Consider the following 16,349-nt stretch of genomic DNA (forward strand, 5'->3'; position numbering starts at 1 on the left):
GCTAGTCCAGCATCAAGGCCTCTAGGAATGATCTTCAGGACACAGCCCAGTGTTAGCTGAGTTTATCTAGCAGCCCTGCCATATTTGGAAGTAAATTTGGTAGCACAAATGCCATGTAGAAATTGAGTTAAGTCAGTCCATTTCCCAGGGATTAAAAAAGTGGTATAGAGGAGAGTATACTAATGAAGTGCTGGGGTGGGGGGAGATGTTTGTACTTCTGTTTTTGCTATATCTTTGGAGTAAATACCCCTTTACAAAAAGCTGATTGATGCTAATTGGTTAAATGAGACTAAGGAATAAATCATTGGCAATTAAGAGTTGGGGGAGGGGCAGCTAGGTGGTGCAGTGGATAGAGCTCTGGCCTTGGAGTCAGGAGTACATGAGTTCAAATCCAGTCTCAGACACATGTCACTTACTAGCTGTGTGACCCTGGGCAAGTCACTTAACCCAGATTGCCTCACCGAAAAAAAAAAGCAAAAAAGCAAGAGTTGGGGGAACACACCAGAATGGGGGCTCAGGCTCATGGCATTAGAGAAAGCCACCCCATTGCCCTTCACAGGAATATCTCCAAAACCCAGAGAGAGAGAGAAATTTAGCTTTCTTCATTCTGGAAAAGAGAGATTAGAATCATTGCTACAAACAGCATTCGGGGAGAGGTTCTTTGAGCCAAAATAGATCTGAGGACAAAGGACCCCAGGAAAGCTTTTTACAGAAGGTCAGAAGTAGATTACAGGGGTCTTTTTGCTAGCATTGAGGCAGGACTCTGTTGCTTTGACCATACCTGGATCTGGGTCACAGTCCTGGGTGGCAGTCCTGGGAGGAAGAAGAACACTAGCATAGCAGAGCTTGCAGCCACAGTGGAAGAGGGACCCTCCTCACAGTTCCAGGGCAGAAAAGAGTGCTTGTGATTGCTCACAGGCCAGAGCACAGGCCAGGAAAGGAGTAAACACCTCTCCTTAGATCATAACACCTTGGAAGAATTGAAAACTTACAGGTCCCTAGAAGTATCTCTGAAAACAGTTGCACAAAACCCCTGAAGCTTGGAACTATGTGCCCTCCACCCTGGAAGCAGAGCCCTACTTTAACAAACAGTTATAAGTCAAGTAATAGGCTGGGAAAATGAGCAAACAATGGAAAAAACTCTGACTACAGACAGTTACTATAGTGACAAGGCAGATCAAAGCACACACTCAGAAGAAGACAACAAAATCAAAGCTTCTATAGCCAAAGCCTTCAAGAAAAATGTAAATTGGTCTCAGGCCATGGAAGAGCTCAAAAAGAAATTTGAAAATCAAGTAAGAGATGTAGAGGAAAAATAGGAACAGATATGATAGTTAGGCAAGAAAATCATGAAAAAGACAAGTCAACAGTTTGGTAAAAGAGACAAAAAAAATATTGAAGAAAACACTTTAAAAAACAGACTAGGCCAAGTGGTAAAAGAGGTCCAAAAAGCCAATGAGTAGAAAAATGCCTTAAAAAGAAGAACTGACCAAATGGAAAAGGAAGTCCAAATGCTCACTGAAGAAAATAATTCCCTAAAAATTAGAATGGAACAAGTGGAAGCTAATGACTTTATGAGAAAACAAGAAACAATAAACTAAAACCAAAAGAATGAAAAAATGGAAGACAATGTGAAATATCTCATTGGAAAAACAATTGAGCTGGAAAATAGATCCAGGAGAGATAATTTAAAAGTTATTAGACTACCTGAAAGCCATGATCAAAAAAAGAGCCTAGGGGCAACTAGATGGCACAGTGGATAGAGCACCAGCCCTGAAGTCAGGAGGACCAGAGTTCAAATTCAGACTCAGACCAAACACTTAACACTTACTAGCTATGTGACCCTGGGCAAGTCACTTTGCTCCAATTGCCTTTAAAAAAAAAAAGAGCCTAGACATCATCTTTCAAGAAATTATTAAGGAAAACTGCCCTGATATTCTAGAACCAGAAGGTAAAATAGAAAGTGAAAGAATCCACTGATCACCTCCTGAAAGAGATCCCCAAAGGAAAACTCCTAGGAATATTATAGCCAAATTCCAGAGCTCCCAAGTCAAGGAGAAAATACTGCAAGCAGCCAGAAAGAAACAATTCAAGTATGGCAGAGCCATAATCAGGATAACACAAGATTTAGCAGCTTTTAAATTAAAGGATTGGAGGGCTTGGAATATGATATTTCAAAGGGCAAAGGAGCTAGGACTACAACCAAGAATCACCTACTCAGCAAAACTGAATATAATCATTCATGGGAAAAAATGGACATTCAGTGAGACAGGGGATTTTCAAGCATTCTTGATGAAAAGACTAGAGCTGAATAGAAAATTTGACTTTCAAATACAAAACTCAAGAGAAGCATAAAAAGGTAAACAGGAAATCATAAGGGACTTAATAAGGTTAAACTGTTTACATTCCTGCATGAGAAGATGATATTTGTAACTCATAAGACCTTTCTCATCATTAGGGTAGTTAGAAGGAATATATAAAGACAGAGGATATAGGTGTGAGTTGAATATGAAGGGGTGAAATCTAAAAAAATAAAATTAAGGGGTGAGAGAGGACTATACTGGGAGAAATAGAAAGGGAGAGGTAGAATAGGGTAAATTATCTTACATAAAAGAGGCAAGAAAAAACTTTTACAGTGGAGGGGAAGAGGGGGGAGGTGAGGGGGGAATGAGTGAACCTTATTCTCAAAGAGGAAATAACATACACACTCTATTGAGTGTAGAAATCTATCTTACCCTACAAGAAAGTAGAAGGGGAAGGGATAAGAGAAGGATGGGTGGTTGTGATAGAAGGGAGAGCAGATTGGGAGGGAGTAGTCAGAAGCAAAACACTTTTCAGGAGGGGGGAATAGGATGGAGGGAAATACAGTTAGCAATAGTAACTGTGAAAAAAGATTTTGAAACAAGTTTCTCTGATAAAGACCTCATTTCTCAAACATACAGAGAACTGAGTCAAATTTATAAAAATAATAGCCATTCTACAACTAATAAATGATCAAAAGATATAATCAGTTTTCAGGTAAGTAATCAAAGCTATCTATAGCCATATGAAAAAATACTCTAACTCACTATTGATTGGAGAAACGCAAATTAAAACAATTCTGAGGTACTACTTCATACCTATTAGATTGGCTAATAGTTCAGAAAAGGTAAATGACAAATGTTGGAGGGGATGCGGAAAAAAATGAGAGATTAATGCACTGTTGGGGGAATTGTGAACTGATTCAACCATTCTATAAAGCAATTTGGAACTATGCTCAAAGGGCTATAAAACTGTGCATACCCTCTGACTTAGCAATACCACTACTGGATCTGTATCCCCAAAGAGATTTTTTAAAAAAGGAAAAGGACGTATATATATGTATATATATATTTATAGCAGCTCATTTTGGGGGGCAAAGAATTACAATTTGAGGGGATGCCATCAATTCAGAAATGGCTGAACAAGTTATGGTATATGATTATGGCTGAATACAATTGTACTATAAGAAATGATGAACAGGATGCTCTCAAAAAAACCTGGAAAGACTTGCATGAGCTGACACAAAGTGAAATGTACTGTGTACAACGTAATAGCAACATTATAAGATGATCAGCTGTGAATGACTTAGCTATTCTCAGCAATACAACAATCCAAGACATCTCTGAAAGACTTATGAAAAATGCTATCCATCCCCAGAGAAAGAATTGATGGTATCTGAATACAGACTGAAGCATATTTTTTTTTACTTTATTTTTCTTGAGGTTTTTTTTTGTCTATGTTTTCTTTCACACCATGACTATCTTGGATATGTTTTGCATTACTACACATGTATAACCTATATCAAATTGCATGCCTTCTCAATGGAGGGCAGGGAGGAAGGGTGAGAATTTGGAACTCAAAGTTTTAAAAATGAATGTTAAAAATTGTTTTTACATTTACTGGGGGAATTTTTTTTTAAATAAATAAATGTGTTTTTTTTTAAACTTAGTCACTGATTACATATGGGGTATATGAGAGAATGAATAGCATTGGGTTATTGACTTCATTGAATGACTAGGAGGATAGTGGTACCCTCAATAGAAATAAGAAAGTTCTGTGTGACCCTGGGCAAGTCACTTAACCTCAATTGGCTAAAAAAAAAAATTTTTTTTAAAGAAATAAGAAAGGAGAAGAAAAGATAATGAATTCTATTTTAGACACGTTAAATTTGTGATACCTATGGTACAACCACTTTCAGATATCCAGCAGGAAGTTGGTATAGTAAAGGAATGGCTAAGGAGATGAGGACTGCCTTCAGGAGTATGCTGGTAAATGTTTAATAACCATCTCTTAAAAAAAAGTATACATATGACACTTTTAAATGTAATATGCTTTATTAACATTTTCATCCTCACTTTTTTTTTTAGACAATTGGGGTTAAGTGACTTGTCCAGGGTCACACAGCTAGTAAGTGTCAAGTGTTTGGTCTGAGACCAGATTTGAACTCAGGTCCTCCTGACTTCAGGGCTGGTGCTCTATCCACTGTGCCACCTAGCTGCCCCCTCATCCTCACTTTCTTAAGTCTAGACAGTCAACAAAACAAGTCAAGCCCTGATATATAGTGCTGGCTGATTTCTGAGGTGTAAATGGTCACACTGAAAATTTAACAACCAGCTCCTAAGCTAGTAGGAACAGCTCTGGCACACCCTCGGATACCTGACACATAATAGATGCTTAATAACTGTTTGTTGAATTGAATTGAGTTGCAAAAACAGATCTTGGAGTCATCCTCATGGAGATGATGATTGAACCCATGGAAGCTGATGAAAACACCAAGAGAGAAACTTGGAGAAGCTATTTTCTCATACTACTCTGATGAGAATCAGGCATGAGATCAAACTATTCAGAAATGAGCGCTGAGATATTTTTCCTATTATTTTGAAATTCAGTCTCAATTAAATATTTTACTTACTGTTTCCTTAATGGTGTAATGGACAGGGTGCTAGGCTTGAAATCAAGAAGAAAGAGGGTCATATCCCACTTCTCTTCACTATATGGTTATATGTAAATATAGCCAACTAGGTGGCACAGTGGATAGAATGCCAGGCCTGGAGTCAGGAAGATTCTTCTTACTAAGTTGAAATCTGGCCTCAGACATTTACTAGCTGTGAGACACTGGGCAAGTCACTTAACCCTGTTTGCCTCAGTTTCCTCATGTAAAATGAGCTGGATAAGGAAATGGCAAACCACTCCAGTATCTTTGCCAAGAAAACTCCAAATGGGATTACAAAGAGTTGGACATGATTGAAAATAGCTTAAGGACAACAAAAATCACTTAACCAGTATGGACCTCAGACAGAAACACCCTAAGGCTTATCTAATAAATGGGTTGCAATTTGCTTTGGTGGACAAAGTTCCAAGCTCTAGGATTTCCCCTACTCTGATGAAATCACAGAACTTTTGCGTATTTGTGTACTTTTTCAATCAGTGGTTTCTGCTTAGTCTGTTATTAAGATGCAAGATGAATTTTGATGACATTTAGAAGTTCCCAAGAAACTATTTGAGGACTTAATGCAGATAAAGTCAATTATAATCACCCAAAAGACCCCTATATTAAACCCCAGTCTTTGGGATATGTACCACGGAAGACTCATTCAATGGGCGGCAGCCCATTTATTAAGCAGCCAATCCAATTGAAAATCCTAGCCTGGATAATAAAGTAGAGTTGAATTGTATGTGCATTGAGCTTATGAGAATTCGATAATGTGCTGGGAAAACAACAAAAAGGGCCAGCTAGGTGTTGCAGTGGATAGAGTACTGGCACTGGAATCAGGAGGACCTGAGTTCAAATCCAGCCTCAGACACATAACACTCACTAGCTGTGTGACTCCGGGCAAGTCACTTAACCCTAATTGCCTCACTAAAAAAAAAACCCCAAAACAAAAAAAAAACCCTAAGAGATAAACAATTTAAATTCAAACTCATTAAGCAGAGCTGGGGAATTACTCTGCTATAGGCTATATGTCCTACCTATGCCTCATCACAGGCCCTTCTGGTGTCCAGAGTTGCTTTCCCTATCAACACTGTTGTTCCTGCTATTGTTTAGTTGTTTTCAGTCATTTCCAACTCTTCATGACCCCTTTTGGGGTTCTCTTGGCAAAGATACTGCAGTGGTTTGCCATTTCCTTCTTTAGCTTATTTCACAGATGAAGAAACTGAGACAAAAAGGTTAAAAGGACTTGCCCAGGGTCACACAGCTAGTAAGTGTCTTGAGGCCAGATTTGACTCCAGGCCAACACTCTATCCAAAGCACCACCTACCTACCCATAGCAACTTGGTGTCTCCCCTAAAAAAAAAAAATGAAGGATCCTATGTATCATGTCTCTACCTCCTATACCACCCCAGCTTTTCCACAGCAGATCTTCAAGGTGAACAGCCTTTGACATGTTGAAATAATGTAGGGAAGGAAAATTGTCTCATAGAGTTTATAGGTTTAGAGTTAGAAAGAATCAATAAACATTTATTTTTTAGTAGTATTGTATTTTTTTCCAATTACCTGTAAAGACCGATAAACATTTTTTTTTGGGCTAGGCAATGGGGTTAAGTGACTTGCCCAGGGTCACACAGCTAGTGAGTGTTATGTGTCTGAGGCCGGATTTGAACTCAGGTCCTCCTGAATCCAAGGCCAATGCTCTATCCATTGTGCCACCTAGCTGCCCCCAATAAACATTTATTAAGCACCTACTATGTGCTAGTCACTGTGCTGAGCACTCAGGACACAAAAAGAGGCAAAAGACAGTCTCTGCCCTCAAGGAGCTTACAACCTAATGGGAGAGACAACATGCAAACAAATATAGACATTCAAGATATATAGGAAATTAACAGAAGGAAGGTACTGGAATTAAGAGTGATGGGGGCCAGCTAGATGGTGCAGTGGATAGAGCACCAGCCCTAGATTCAGGAAGACCTGAGTTCAAATCTGGCCTCAGACACTTGACACTTACTAGCTGCATAGCCCTGGGCAAGTCACTTCACCCCACTGCCTAGCAAAAAACACACAAAAAAATTTTTTTTAAAGTGATTGAGAAGACTTCCTGTAGATATGAGATTTTAGCTGGAGCTTAAAGAAAACAAGGGAGGCCAATAGTTGGAGCAGAGGAAAGAGGATGTTCCAGGCATGGAGGACAGCCAGAGAAAGTTCCCAGAGCCAAGACATGGAGTGTCTTGTTTGTGGAATAACCAGGAGGCTTGTGTCACTGGACCAAAGAGCATGTGTTGGGCAGTAAGGTAGAAGAAGACTGGAAAGGTGGGAGGGGGACAGATTAGGAAAGGCTGCTTTGAAGGAATATTAAAGGTCATCAGATCCAACCCCTCATTTTACACACAAGGAATCTGAGGCCTAGAGAGTCTAAGTAATTTACCCAAAGTCACATAGCAAGTGTCTGAGTCAGGATTCAAATCCAGTTCTTCCAGATTCCAAGTTTAATACTCTATGCACTAAGGCAGCTAGGTGGTTCACTGGGTATAGCACTGGGCCTGGAATTAGGAAGATTTATATCTCTGAGTTCAAATCCAGTCTAAGACACTTACTAGCTGTGTGACCTGAGAGAAGTTCCTTTGCTATTATATTAATAAGCAATTATTAATTTGGGTCCAGGCTTTTCTCCTTTATTTCTCATTTAAGATCCAGCCCCTGTAAAAAGTCTGTCTCTGGAGGACATGACTGATTGATGAGATTGACCTAGTCCTCAAGGAACAGGCTCTTCAATCTTGGGCGGGATACCATTCAACTAGGAGACCTTACTTCTGTTTAGAGAGTCAACAGAATCCAGTCTGGATTAGTTCTTCTGAACTAGGAGAAGAACCCCTGTCCTTGTACCCTTCCGTTAAAGTTCAGCTTATGAAGGAGAAAACCAACTGGAGTGCTTTGGATGGAGATGGATTCCAGTACAGATTGCTAGAGGTGACTGAGTCTCATAATCAAGCCTGTTCTCTGCAGGAGGAGTCTGCTAGGCTACCTCTTCATTAAATGTCCACCAATCAGGGTTGATTTTCAGTTGTTAAGAGTATTCTCTTTCAAGGGTTATTTAAAGCTTTCATGTTCCCCATTTCTTTTGTCTTTGGTTACCAAGAGAAACCACTGACCATCAATTTATTATTAGCTAGCTTAATTAATAAATGATTATTAATTACTCAGAAACTTTGTCTCTTGGGTTTTTCATTCATCACAGACCCTGGGCAAATCACTTAATCCTGTTTTCCTCAGTTTCCTTATCTGTAAAATAAGCTGGAAGAAATGACAAACCATTCCCGTATCTTTACCAAGAAAAGCCCAAATAGCATCACAAAGAACCAGACACAACTGAAAATGACTGAAAAGCTCTATCCACTAACTTCAGGATAAGTATTACCTCTTAGGGCTGAGGCAGACTGGTGCACACAAAAAACAGGGCTAGGCCAAAGCAACAGCTGGAGAAGGATCTCTAATTCCCCACAGCCAGGTGCCCTATGACTACTCCCTTCCCCTCCTCTACTCCCCATCATCTCTCCCACAAAGTAGGGAAGAACTGGACAAAGTGATGGGGTCTGCAATTGTCACAGCTAGGGGCCTGCGGTATTATGCTAATATACTGAACCTTATAGGGAATTTTAAGGGGTTTGAAAGAGAGGATAGCTTTGACTTGAACAAGTGACTTTATATCTTTGGGCTCAGTACCCACATCTATGAAGTGGGGGAGTTGGACTAAAAGATGCTTAAAATTCCCTCTAATTCTAAGTCTATGATTATAGCATCATACAAATTATATGCCATTTTCATCTAACATGCTGATTCTAGAACCTAGCCCCCAAATAAGATGGGGCTCCACTGTATGCATTTTTTAATTTATTTGGCTTTCCCTTTGCAGATTGGCAGCTTGTCATCCTTCAAGATGCCATGGGTCATTCGAGGCAATCGACACGATGTCACCCCCAAATAGGTGTCTCACCATTTCAGAGGCAGTGCAGTGTGGTAGACAGCATGATGGAATTGGAGTTAGGAAGACCTGGGTTCAATCTTTGCCCCTGACACTCACTGGCTGTGAGACTATGGGCAGTTAGTCCCATAGACTATGGAACTTATCCTCTCTGAGTCTCAAGTTATGGAGTCAATAAAACCTATAGTACATTCCTCATGGGTAGGGCAGCTAGGTGGCACAGCGAATAGAGTGTGGGCCTGGAGTCAGGAATTCATTTTACTGAGTTCAAATCTGGCCTCAGACACTTACTAGCTGTGTAACTCTGGGCAAGTGACTTAGCCCTGTTGGCCTCAGTTTCCTCATCTGTAAAATTAACTAGAGAAAGAAATGGCAAACCACTCCAGTATCTTTTGCCAAGAAAATCCCAAACAGGGTCACAGAGAGTTGGACACAATTGAACAACAACAACACCTTCCTCATAGGGTTGTGGTGGTGCTGAATGGAGATAATGGTGCAATGTACTTTGCAAATTTTAAAGTGCCACACGAATATTAATTATTAGAATCTATGAGAAATCTCTCTTTCATTTGGACTTTACTCAAGACATCCTGCATGGCAATGTAAAACACCTAAGCATACATTTACCTGTTTTATAATTCACTTGGTATTGCAAATCAGAGGACTGTTAAACAAACCTCTATCTATGGTTATATCTTATATGATCTTAATACATGCATAAGACACACACCTTGTGGGAGTCTTTGAGACTGTATTTTGCTCTCCCAAGTCAAATGCATACTTGGCTTAGAATCAACAAACAATGAACCCAACAGGCACTCATATTCTATACACTTCTGAGTCAACCACAGGACTGTGCAGATGTGGCCTGGGATCGAAAATGGTCTATGAATGTAAATAAAGACTCCATTGAGAAACAAACAAAACCAGTCAAATACAAAGGTCAGTGTGAGTACTATGCCAAATTTAAAGGACATATTCTTTCTTCTGTTAACAATCAATCAACAAACTTTTTTGAGGATTGTCATTTGCAATGGGATTTCTTAAACAAAACACTCCTCTCCGCTTTCTCTGCTCTGCCCACAGTCTTATTTGGCTTCCTTTAAGTTCCAACTGAAATTCCATCTTTTACTGGAATCCTTCCCCACCTCTTCTGAATTCCGGTGCCTTCCTGTTGATTATTTCCTACCTATCCTGTTTATAGCTTGTTTTGTATATGTTTGTTTGCATGTTGTCTTCAACTAGATTGTAAACTCCTTGATGTCAAGGACTGTCTTAAGTTTCCCCCACTATTAGGTGCCAGATACTAGCCCCCTAGTTCCATTTAACCAATTAACATCAATTAGATTTTACAAAGGCATAATTACTCCAAAGATATAACAATAATAAAAGTACTAGACAAACATTGCCCCCTAATATTTTAGGGACTCGGTCTCTCCTATTCCATCTTGGTCTCTGGGGAGAAAGAGTTCAGACTTAGCACAGTTTCTATATAGAACTGGTCCTACAAGTTCATGTCCAAATGTGGAATCTCTGCTAGATTGAGTCCTCACCTCAGCTACCATTGGACTGAATTCTAAAGGCTTCTCACTACATGGTCCTTAGGACATCGATGATAGATTGGCTACAAAACCCACCATCAATTCTATTCTTGGATTCCTTGGATTCCCTAACCCCCCGAGGCTTACTATCCTGACTTTTCATGACTCGCTAGATTGGAACCTCCAGATTACTCCTCTTCACGAAGGAATTGGGGGGGGGGTGTTGGGGGGCAGAGCCAAGATGGCAGAGTAAAAGCAGTGACTTACTTGAGCTCTTCCCCAAACCCCTCCAAATACTGGTGAAAAGAGCTATAAACAAATTTTAGAGCAGCAGAACCCACAAAAGACAGAGTAAAATGAATTTCCAGTCCACAACAACCTGGATGGTTGATGAGAAAGGTCTATTGAGCCAGGCTGGGAGAGGAGCTCAGTTCAATGTGGGCCACACAGGCAAAGACTGGGCCTCAGCAAACCTGGAGCAGATGTCAGGGGACTGAATCACGGGCAGATGTTGTAGTTTCCAGACTTCTTAACCCACAAATGCTAAAGACAACTTAGAAGGTCAGTAGGAAAGGTCTGTTGGACTTCAGTGAGAGAAGAGTTCAGTCTGGCCCCAGTCTCATCACAGCCCTGGGGCAGCGGCTGCTTCTGGAGCTCTCAGCCCACAGACTGAGGGGGGATCAAGCAGCTGATCAGAGGAGGATTGCAGGGATCTCTTTGCTGGTGCTGAGGCAGGATTCTCTTGCTTTGCCTGTGCTTGGATCTGGGTCATAGTCCTGGGTGGCAGTCTTGGGGCAAGGAGGAGCGCTGGTGTGGTGCAGAGAAAATCCTCCTCACGGTTGCAAGATAGAAAAGAGTGCTTATGATCACTCATAGACTAGAGCAGAGGCCAGGAAAGGAGTAAACACCTCGCCCCTTATCATACCACCTTGGAAGAATTGAAAATTTATAGTTCCCTAGAAGTATCTCTAAAAACAGCTACACAAAACTCCTGAAGCTTGGGACAGTACATTCTCCACACTGGAAGCAGAGCCCTACCTTAACAAAGAGTTTAAAAGTCAAATAATTGGCTGGGAACATGAGCAAACAGCGCAAAAAAAAAGTCAGACCATAGAATCTTACTTTGGTGACAAAGATCAAAACATACATAGAAGACAACAAAGTCAAAGCTCCCACATCCAATGCCTCCAAGAAAAATATGAATTGGTCCCAGGCCATGGAAGAGCTCAAAAAGGATTTTTGAGAAGCAAGTAACAAAAGTAGAGGAAAAACTGGGAAGAGAAATGAGAGTGATGCAAGAAAATCACGCAAAACAAGTCAAGAGCTAACCAAAGGAGACCCAAAAAAATACTGAAGAAAATAACACCTTAAAAAATAGCCTAATCCAAATGGCAAAAGAGGTCCAAGATGCCAGTGAGGAGAAGAATGTCTTAAATAGCAGAATTTGGCAGAATGAAAAAGGAGGTCCAGAAGAAAATACTTCTTTAAAAATTAGAATGGAGCACATGGAAGCTAATGACTTTATGACAAATCAAGAAATTATCAAAGAAATCCAAAAGAATGAAAAAATAGAAGACAATGTGAAACATCTCATTGGAAAATAGATTCAGAAGAGATAATTTAAAAATTATTGGACTACCTGAAAGCCATGATCAAAAAAAAGAGCCTAGACATCATCTTTTAAGAAATTATCAAGGAAAACTGCTCTGGTATTCTAGAACCAGAAGGTAAAATAGAAATTGAAAGAATCCACTGATCACCTCCTGAAAGAGATCCCCAAAGGAAAACTCCTAGGAATATTATAGCCAAATTCAAGAGTTCCCAGGTCAAGGAGAAAATATTGCAAGCAGCCAGAAAGAAACAATTCAAGTATTGTGAGAACACAATCAGGCTAACACAAGATTTAGCAACTTCTACATTAAGGTATCAGAGGGGCTTGGAATATGAGATTCCAGAGGTCAAAGGAGCTAGGATTACCCAGCAAAACTGAGTATAATCCTTCAGGAGGAAAAATGGGCATTCAGTGAAATAAAAGACTTTCAAGCATTTTGATGAAAAGACTAGAGTTGAATAGAAAATCTGACTTTCAAATACAAGGCTCAAGAGAAGCAAAGGCTCACGTAGACTATCCTGTTTATATGATTATCCCTTCCACATGTGAGGTTTAGGGGTATTGGCAACCTCGTAATCTGGAAAATCCACATAAAAATTTTGGCCCTCCCTTCATACCAGAGAAGAAGTCTGAATTATTATGGCATTAAAAGATAAAATATTTTGATATTAGACAATACTATACATATATTTTATGCATTTCTGAGTTTCCAAACTTTTTCTATGTCATCTGTTTGCCTTTGCATGTAGCTTCTGCAAAGCTTCCAAAAAATTCCCATTTAATTTCTTATGCCAACCATTGAGATAACTGTACTCTAAACAGTAATTAGATCTTCCAGTTGGGTGGTGTCCTGCCCACCTAATTAATGAACACGTGCCTTGGAGAGGAGGAACAAACCTCATCATTTGGCCATGCCCTTCAGAGATTGACTGACCTTTTCAGGAGTCGGTTTTTAATAAAAACAAAAGGAAAAGACTAAATCACAAATTAATAATTAGTTATTAATATAATAGTATAATATTAATTTCTCTTATTAGGGATTATTTCATTCATCAGCATGGCTGTACCTTAACAAATGCTTATGGAATTGAACTGAATTATTCTTGTCCAAAGATAAGCACTGATTCTCCAGTTCTCTCTCACTGTCTTTTTTAGACTCACACTTCTCTTTATATGTACTAAGGAGGGTCAGAGTAGCCTGCAGATAGTCTGAACTTTCCTTCCTTTAAAAAAAAAATGCACATGACTCACGTGAAAATATGTTTAATAGTAATGTATATCTAGAGCCTATATCAGATTGCATGCCATCTTGGGGAGGGAGGTGGGGAAGGAGAGGGAAAAAATTTGAAGCTCATAAGCTCATGGAAGCAAATGTTGAAAACTAAAAATAAATTAATAAAAAAATGTATTTGTAGTAGCTGGCAACAAAAAAGAGCATTGACATACACAAGAATGGGGGTCAGGGGAAGCAATTGAATATGAAAATGTAAACTAGTTGCCTGAATCACCTACTTATCACTAGAGGACAAAGAAACAGCAGTGGCTCACTCTAAGAGGCAAGAGTGACCCAGCCAATCCCAGTGATCTTCCCTGCCCTTTGACTCAGAATGAATAAACTCATTTTTAGACGAGACGTTTTTGGACATGGCCAATGTGTGTGGGGTGGTGTTTTGCTTGACTATCTTTATTTGTTACAAGGGATTTGTTTTTCTTTTTTTTTTCCAATGGAGGAGAAAAGGAGGGGTCCATCAGTACTGTTGCCAAAAAAAGAGGGGCACTGGAACATTTAAAAGAAAATGTACAAAAGGGAACAGAAGGAAAATTCAGAAGGAGGCAGTGACAAGCAGGAGAACTTTGAAAATGGCATACTGAAATTTTTAATTAAAAAGCAAATGATACATAGTAGAGAGCCATAGTTTCATAGGCAGTCATCTTTTTTTAATTTTATTTTGTATGTGGAAATGCTCATGGTTTTTTAAACTTAAGTACAAACATTTTAAAATATTCCCTTTCAAAGCAAGCTATCTCTACCCTGACTTGTGTTGAGACCTCACAGAAACTATTGGCCTTCTACAGAAGAAGGAATGAAAAATTTTCCTTACCTCTCCTCTGAGAATTAATTGTACTTTTTTTTTTAAAGTGCATTAGCAATTGCAGCTTCTCTGAGATAGACACAACATAAACAAACACAGGCTGTCAGCATTCTTTCGATGGGAGTTTGTGCTGGTTATCGCATTATTATATTAACGAAAGAGTGAGAACAAGTTTCTAAATTAGAATTAATTCAACATTTTAGGAGAAAGGGGGGAGGGGTAGAACAGATCCATTGTTGGCTCTGTAACATTCTGTGATCCCAAACTTTCTCTTTAAGCCTCCCTCTCCACCCCCTAAAATACACAGGCAGGGTGTGGCCTTGGTTAATATAGTAATAAAAAGAACAATATTAATAGTATAAAAAATTCATGCCAGAGAACTTTGAGTACTTTGTAAATATGAGCTCATTCCTCCCCAGAATATTTGTGTAAAGTAATAACAAAGTAGAGGGAGAGGCAGGGAAGGACAGAGAGTCAGGAAGACCTAGGTTCCAATCTAGCCTCTTACATATGTGGGTTATAAGACCCTGGGAAAGTTACTAAACCTCTCAGTGCCCTAGGCATCTCTCAAAGACTTTAAATTATAAAGGAATTGCAAAGCTTCATGGGGAAAGGGGGGAATTTCCACATTGGAAGTTTCCTTCAAGGATAAAAACACGCATCTGGGCTTCCCACAATTCATTCTTCCCCCCAAAAAACTGCACCCCAACCAGAATAAGGAAATCAGTAAAGCCACAGAAACCTCCCATCCCATCCTGCCTCCTTTTTATTGCACTTCCCTGGAAAGCAAGTGATACATAGTAGAAATTCTTGTTTTCACAGGCAATTGTCTTTTTTCGGTTCAGTTTTGTACATGGAAATGCTAACGGTTTTTGGAACATGTTAAGTGCAAAAAAATTTAAATATTCACTTTTAAAGCTCTAAATCTAGAAACGGATACTCCTAGCAAATGTTTGTATCATTTCTTTCTTATACAGAAGCCACACCTTCAATAGGCTTCAATGAAGATTAATTTTTGATTCGAGTAGGGGCTGGACTGACTTCTAAGGTCTTTTCCACCTCTACGATTCTAGGATTCCATATATTTATCAAATATATAATATGTATCTATGAAGTTTGATTGTATGAGGAAAACACTTTGAGTATAGGCCTAAAATTTTGGGAGGAAACAAGCTGCTGAGGGTTTACAAATCCAATTTATTTCAAGGCATAGACTCATTATCATATTGATAGGGATGAGATCTGGACCCCAAAAAGGAAAAGCCCTGGATTTTCCCACTGGTCAAATCTCCGGTGTTTGCCTGAGGCTATAATCCACTCAACTGGCCTTTCATTGTGGCTACATCCAATCCCCCAGTTCTGTTCTGTTACATCCCCATTTTGCCCCTGGTCACTTCCCACCCTTAATCCCATCTAGATTCCATTCTCCCTTGGCTACTGAGTCCAGGTCCCTGGCTTTCTGTTTCCTCACAGTCACCCCGGTTTATTGGCCACTCCCATCGATATCCTCCTTAGACCCCTCCTCCAGTCACCCCAGACTACTTGGCCACTCCTAGATCCCTCCCACAGTCTTTCTGTATATAAGGTCCATCTGGTCTCCATTAAGGGGCTAAGATTCTTAAGATCTGGCCTGCTTGCATTTATGACACAAATGCTTAGATTTGTTAAGAGTCTGGCCAATATGGTGGATTCTTTAAATCTCACCCACCCCTGATCAATGTTCTAATAAACTCTGCCTTTGGCTGAAAGAAGGCTTGGGTCTAATTCCTTCAGGCAGGATGTTGATTTTGAGGTCCCAGCACCCCTAAACCTCTAAATCTCAACAATGTTACTACTAGAAGGCACCTTAGTCTATCCAGTCTAAGGGACTCAGACTCAAATTTTGTGCTTGTTTTAAGTTTATAGTAATCAACTCTTTGAACGACTTCTGCCTAAATATCTGTTTTTCTTCAGAAAGACTCATTAGTCCAACTATATATTCATTTCGACAGATAGACCAAGGAGCTCTGTAATATGGTGGTGGTGGTGGGGGTGCAGCTGCAAATAGCCCAAGGACTCTGGATGTAGTCCAACCCCATTATTTTATAAACGAGAAAATTAAGACACAGAGATAAAAATGACTTGTCCAAGGCCACATGTGTCAGAGCCAAAATTGGTATCCAAATCC

The sequence above is a fragment of the Phascolarctos cinereus genome, unplaced genomic scaffold (assembly GCF_003287225.1).
Source record: "Phascolarctos cinereus isolate Bilbo 61053 unplaced genomic scaffold, phaCin_HiC Scaffold_2;HRSCAF=192, whole genome shotgun sequence".
Lineage (NCBI taxonomy): Eukaryota > Metazoa > Chordata > Mammalia > Diprotodontia > Phascolarctidae > Phascolarctos > Phascolarctos cinereus.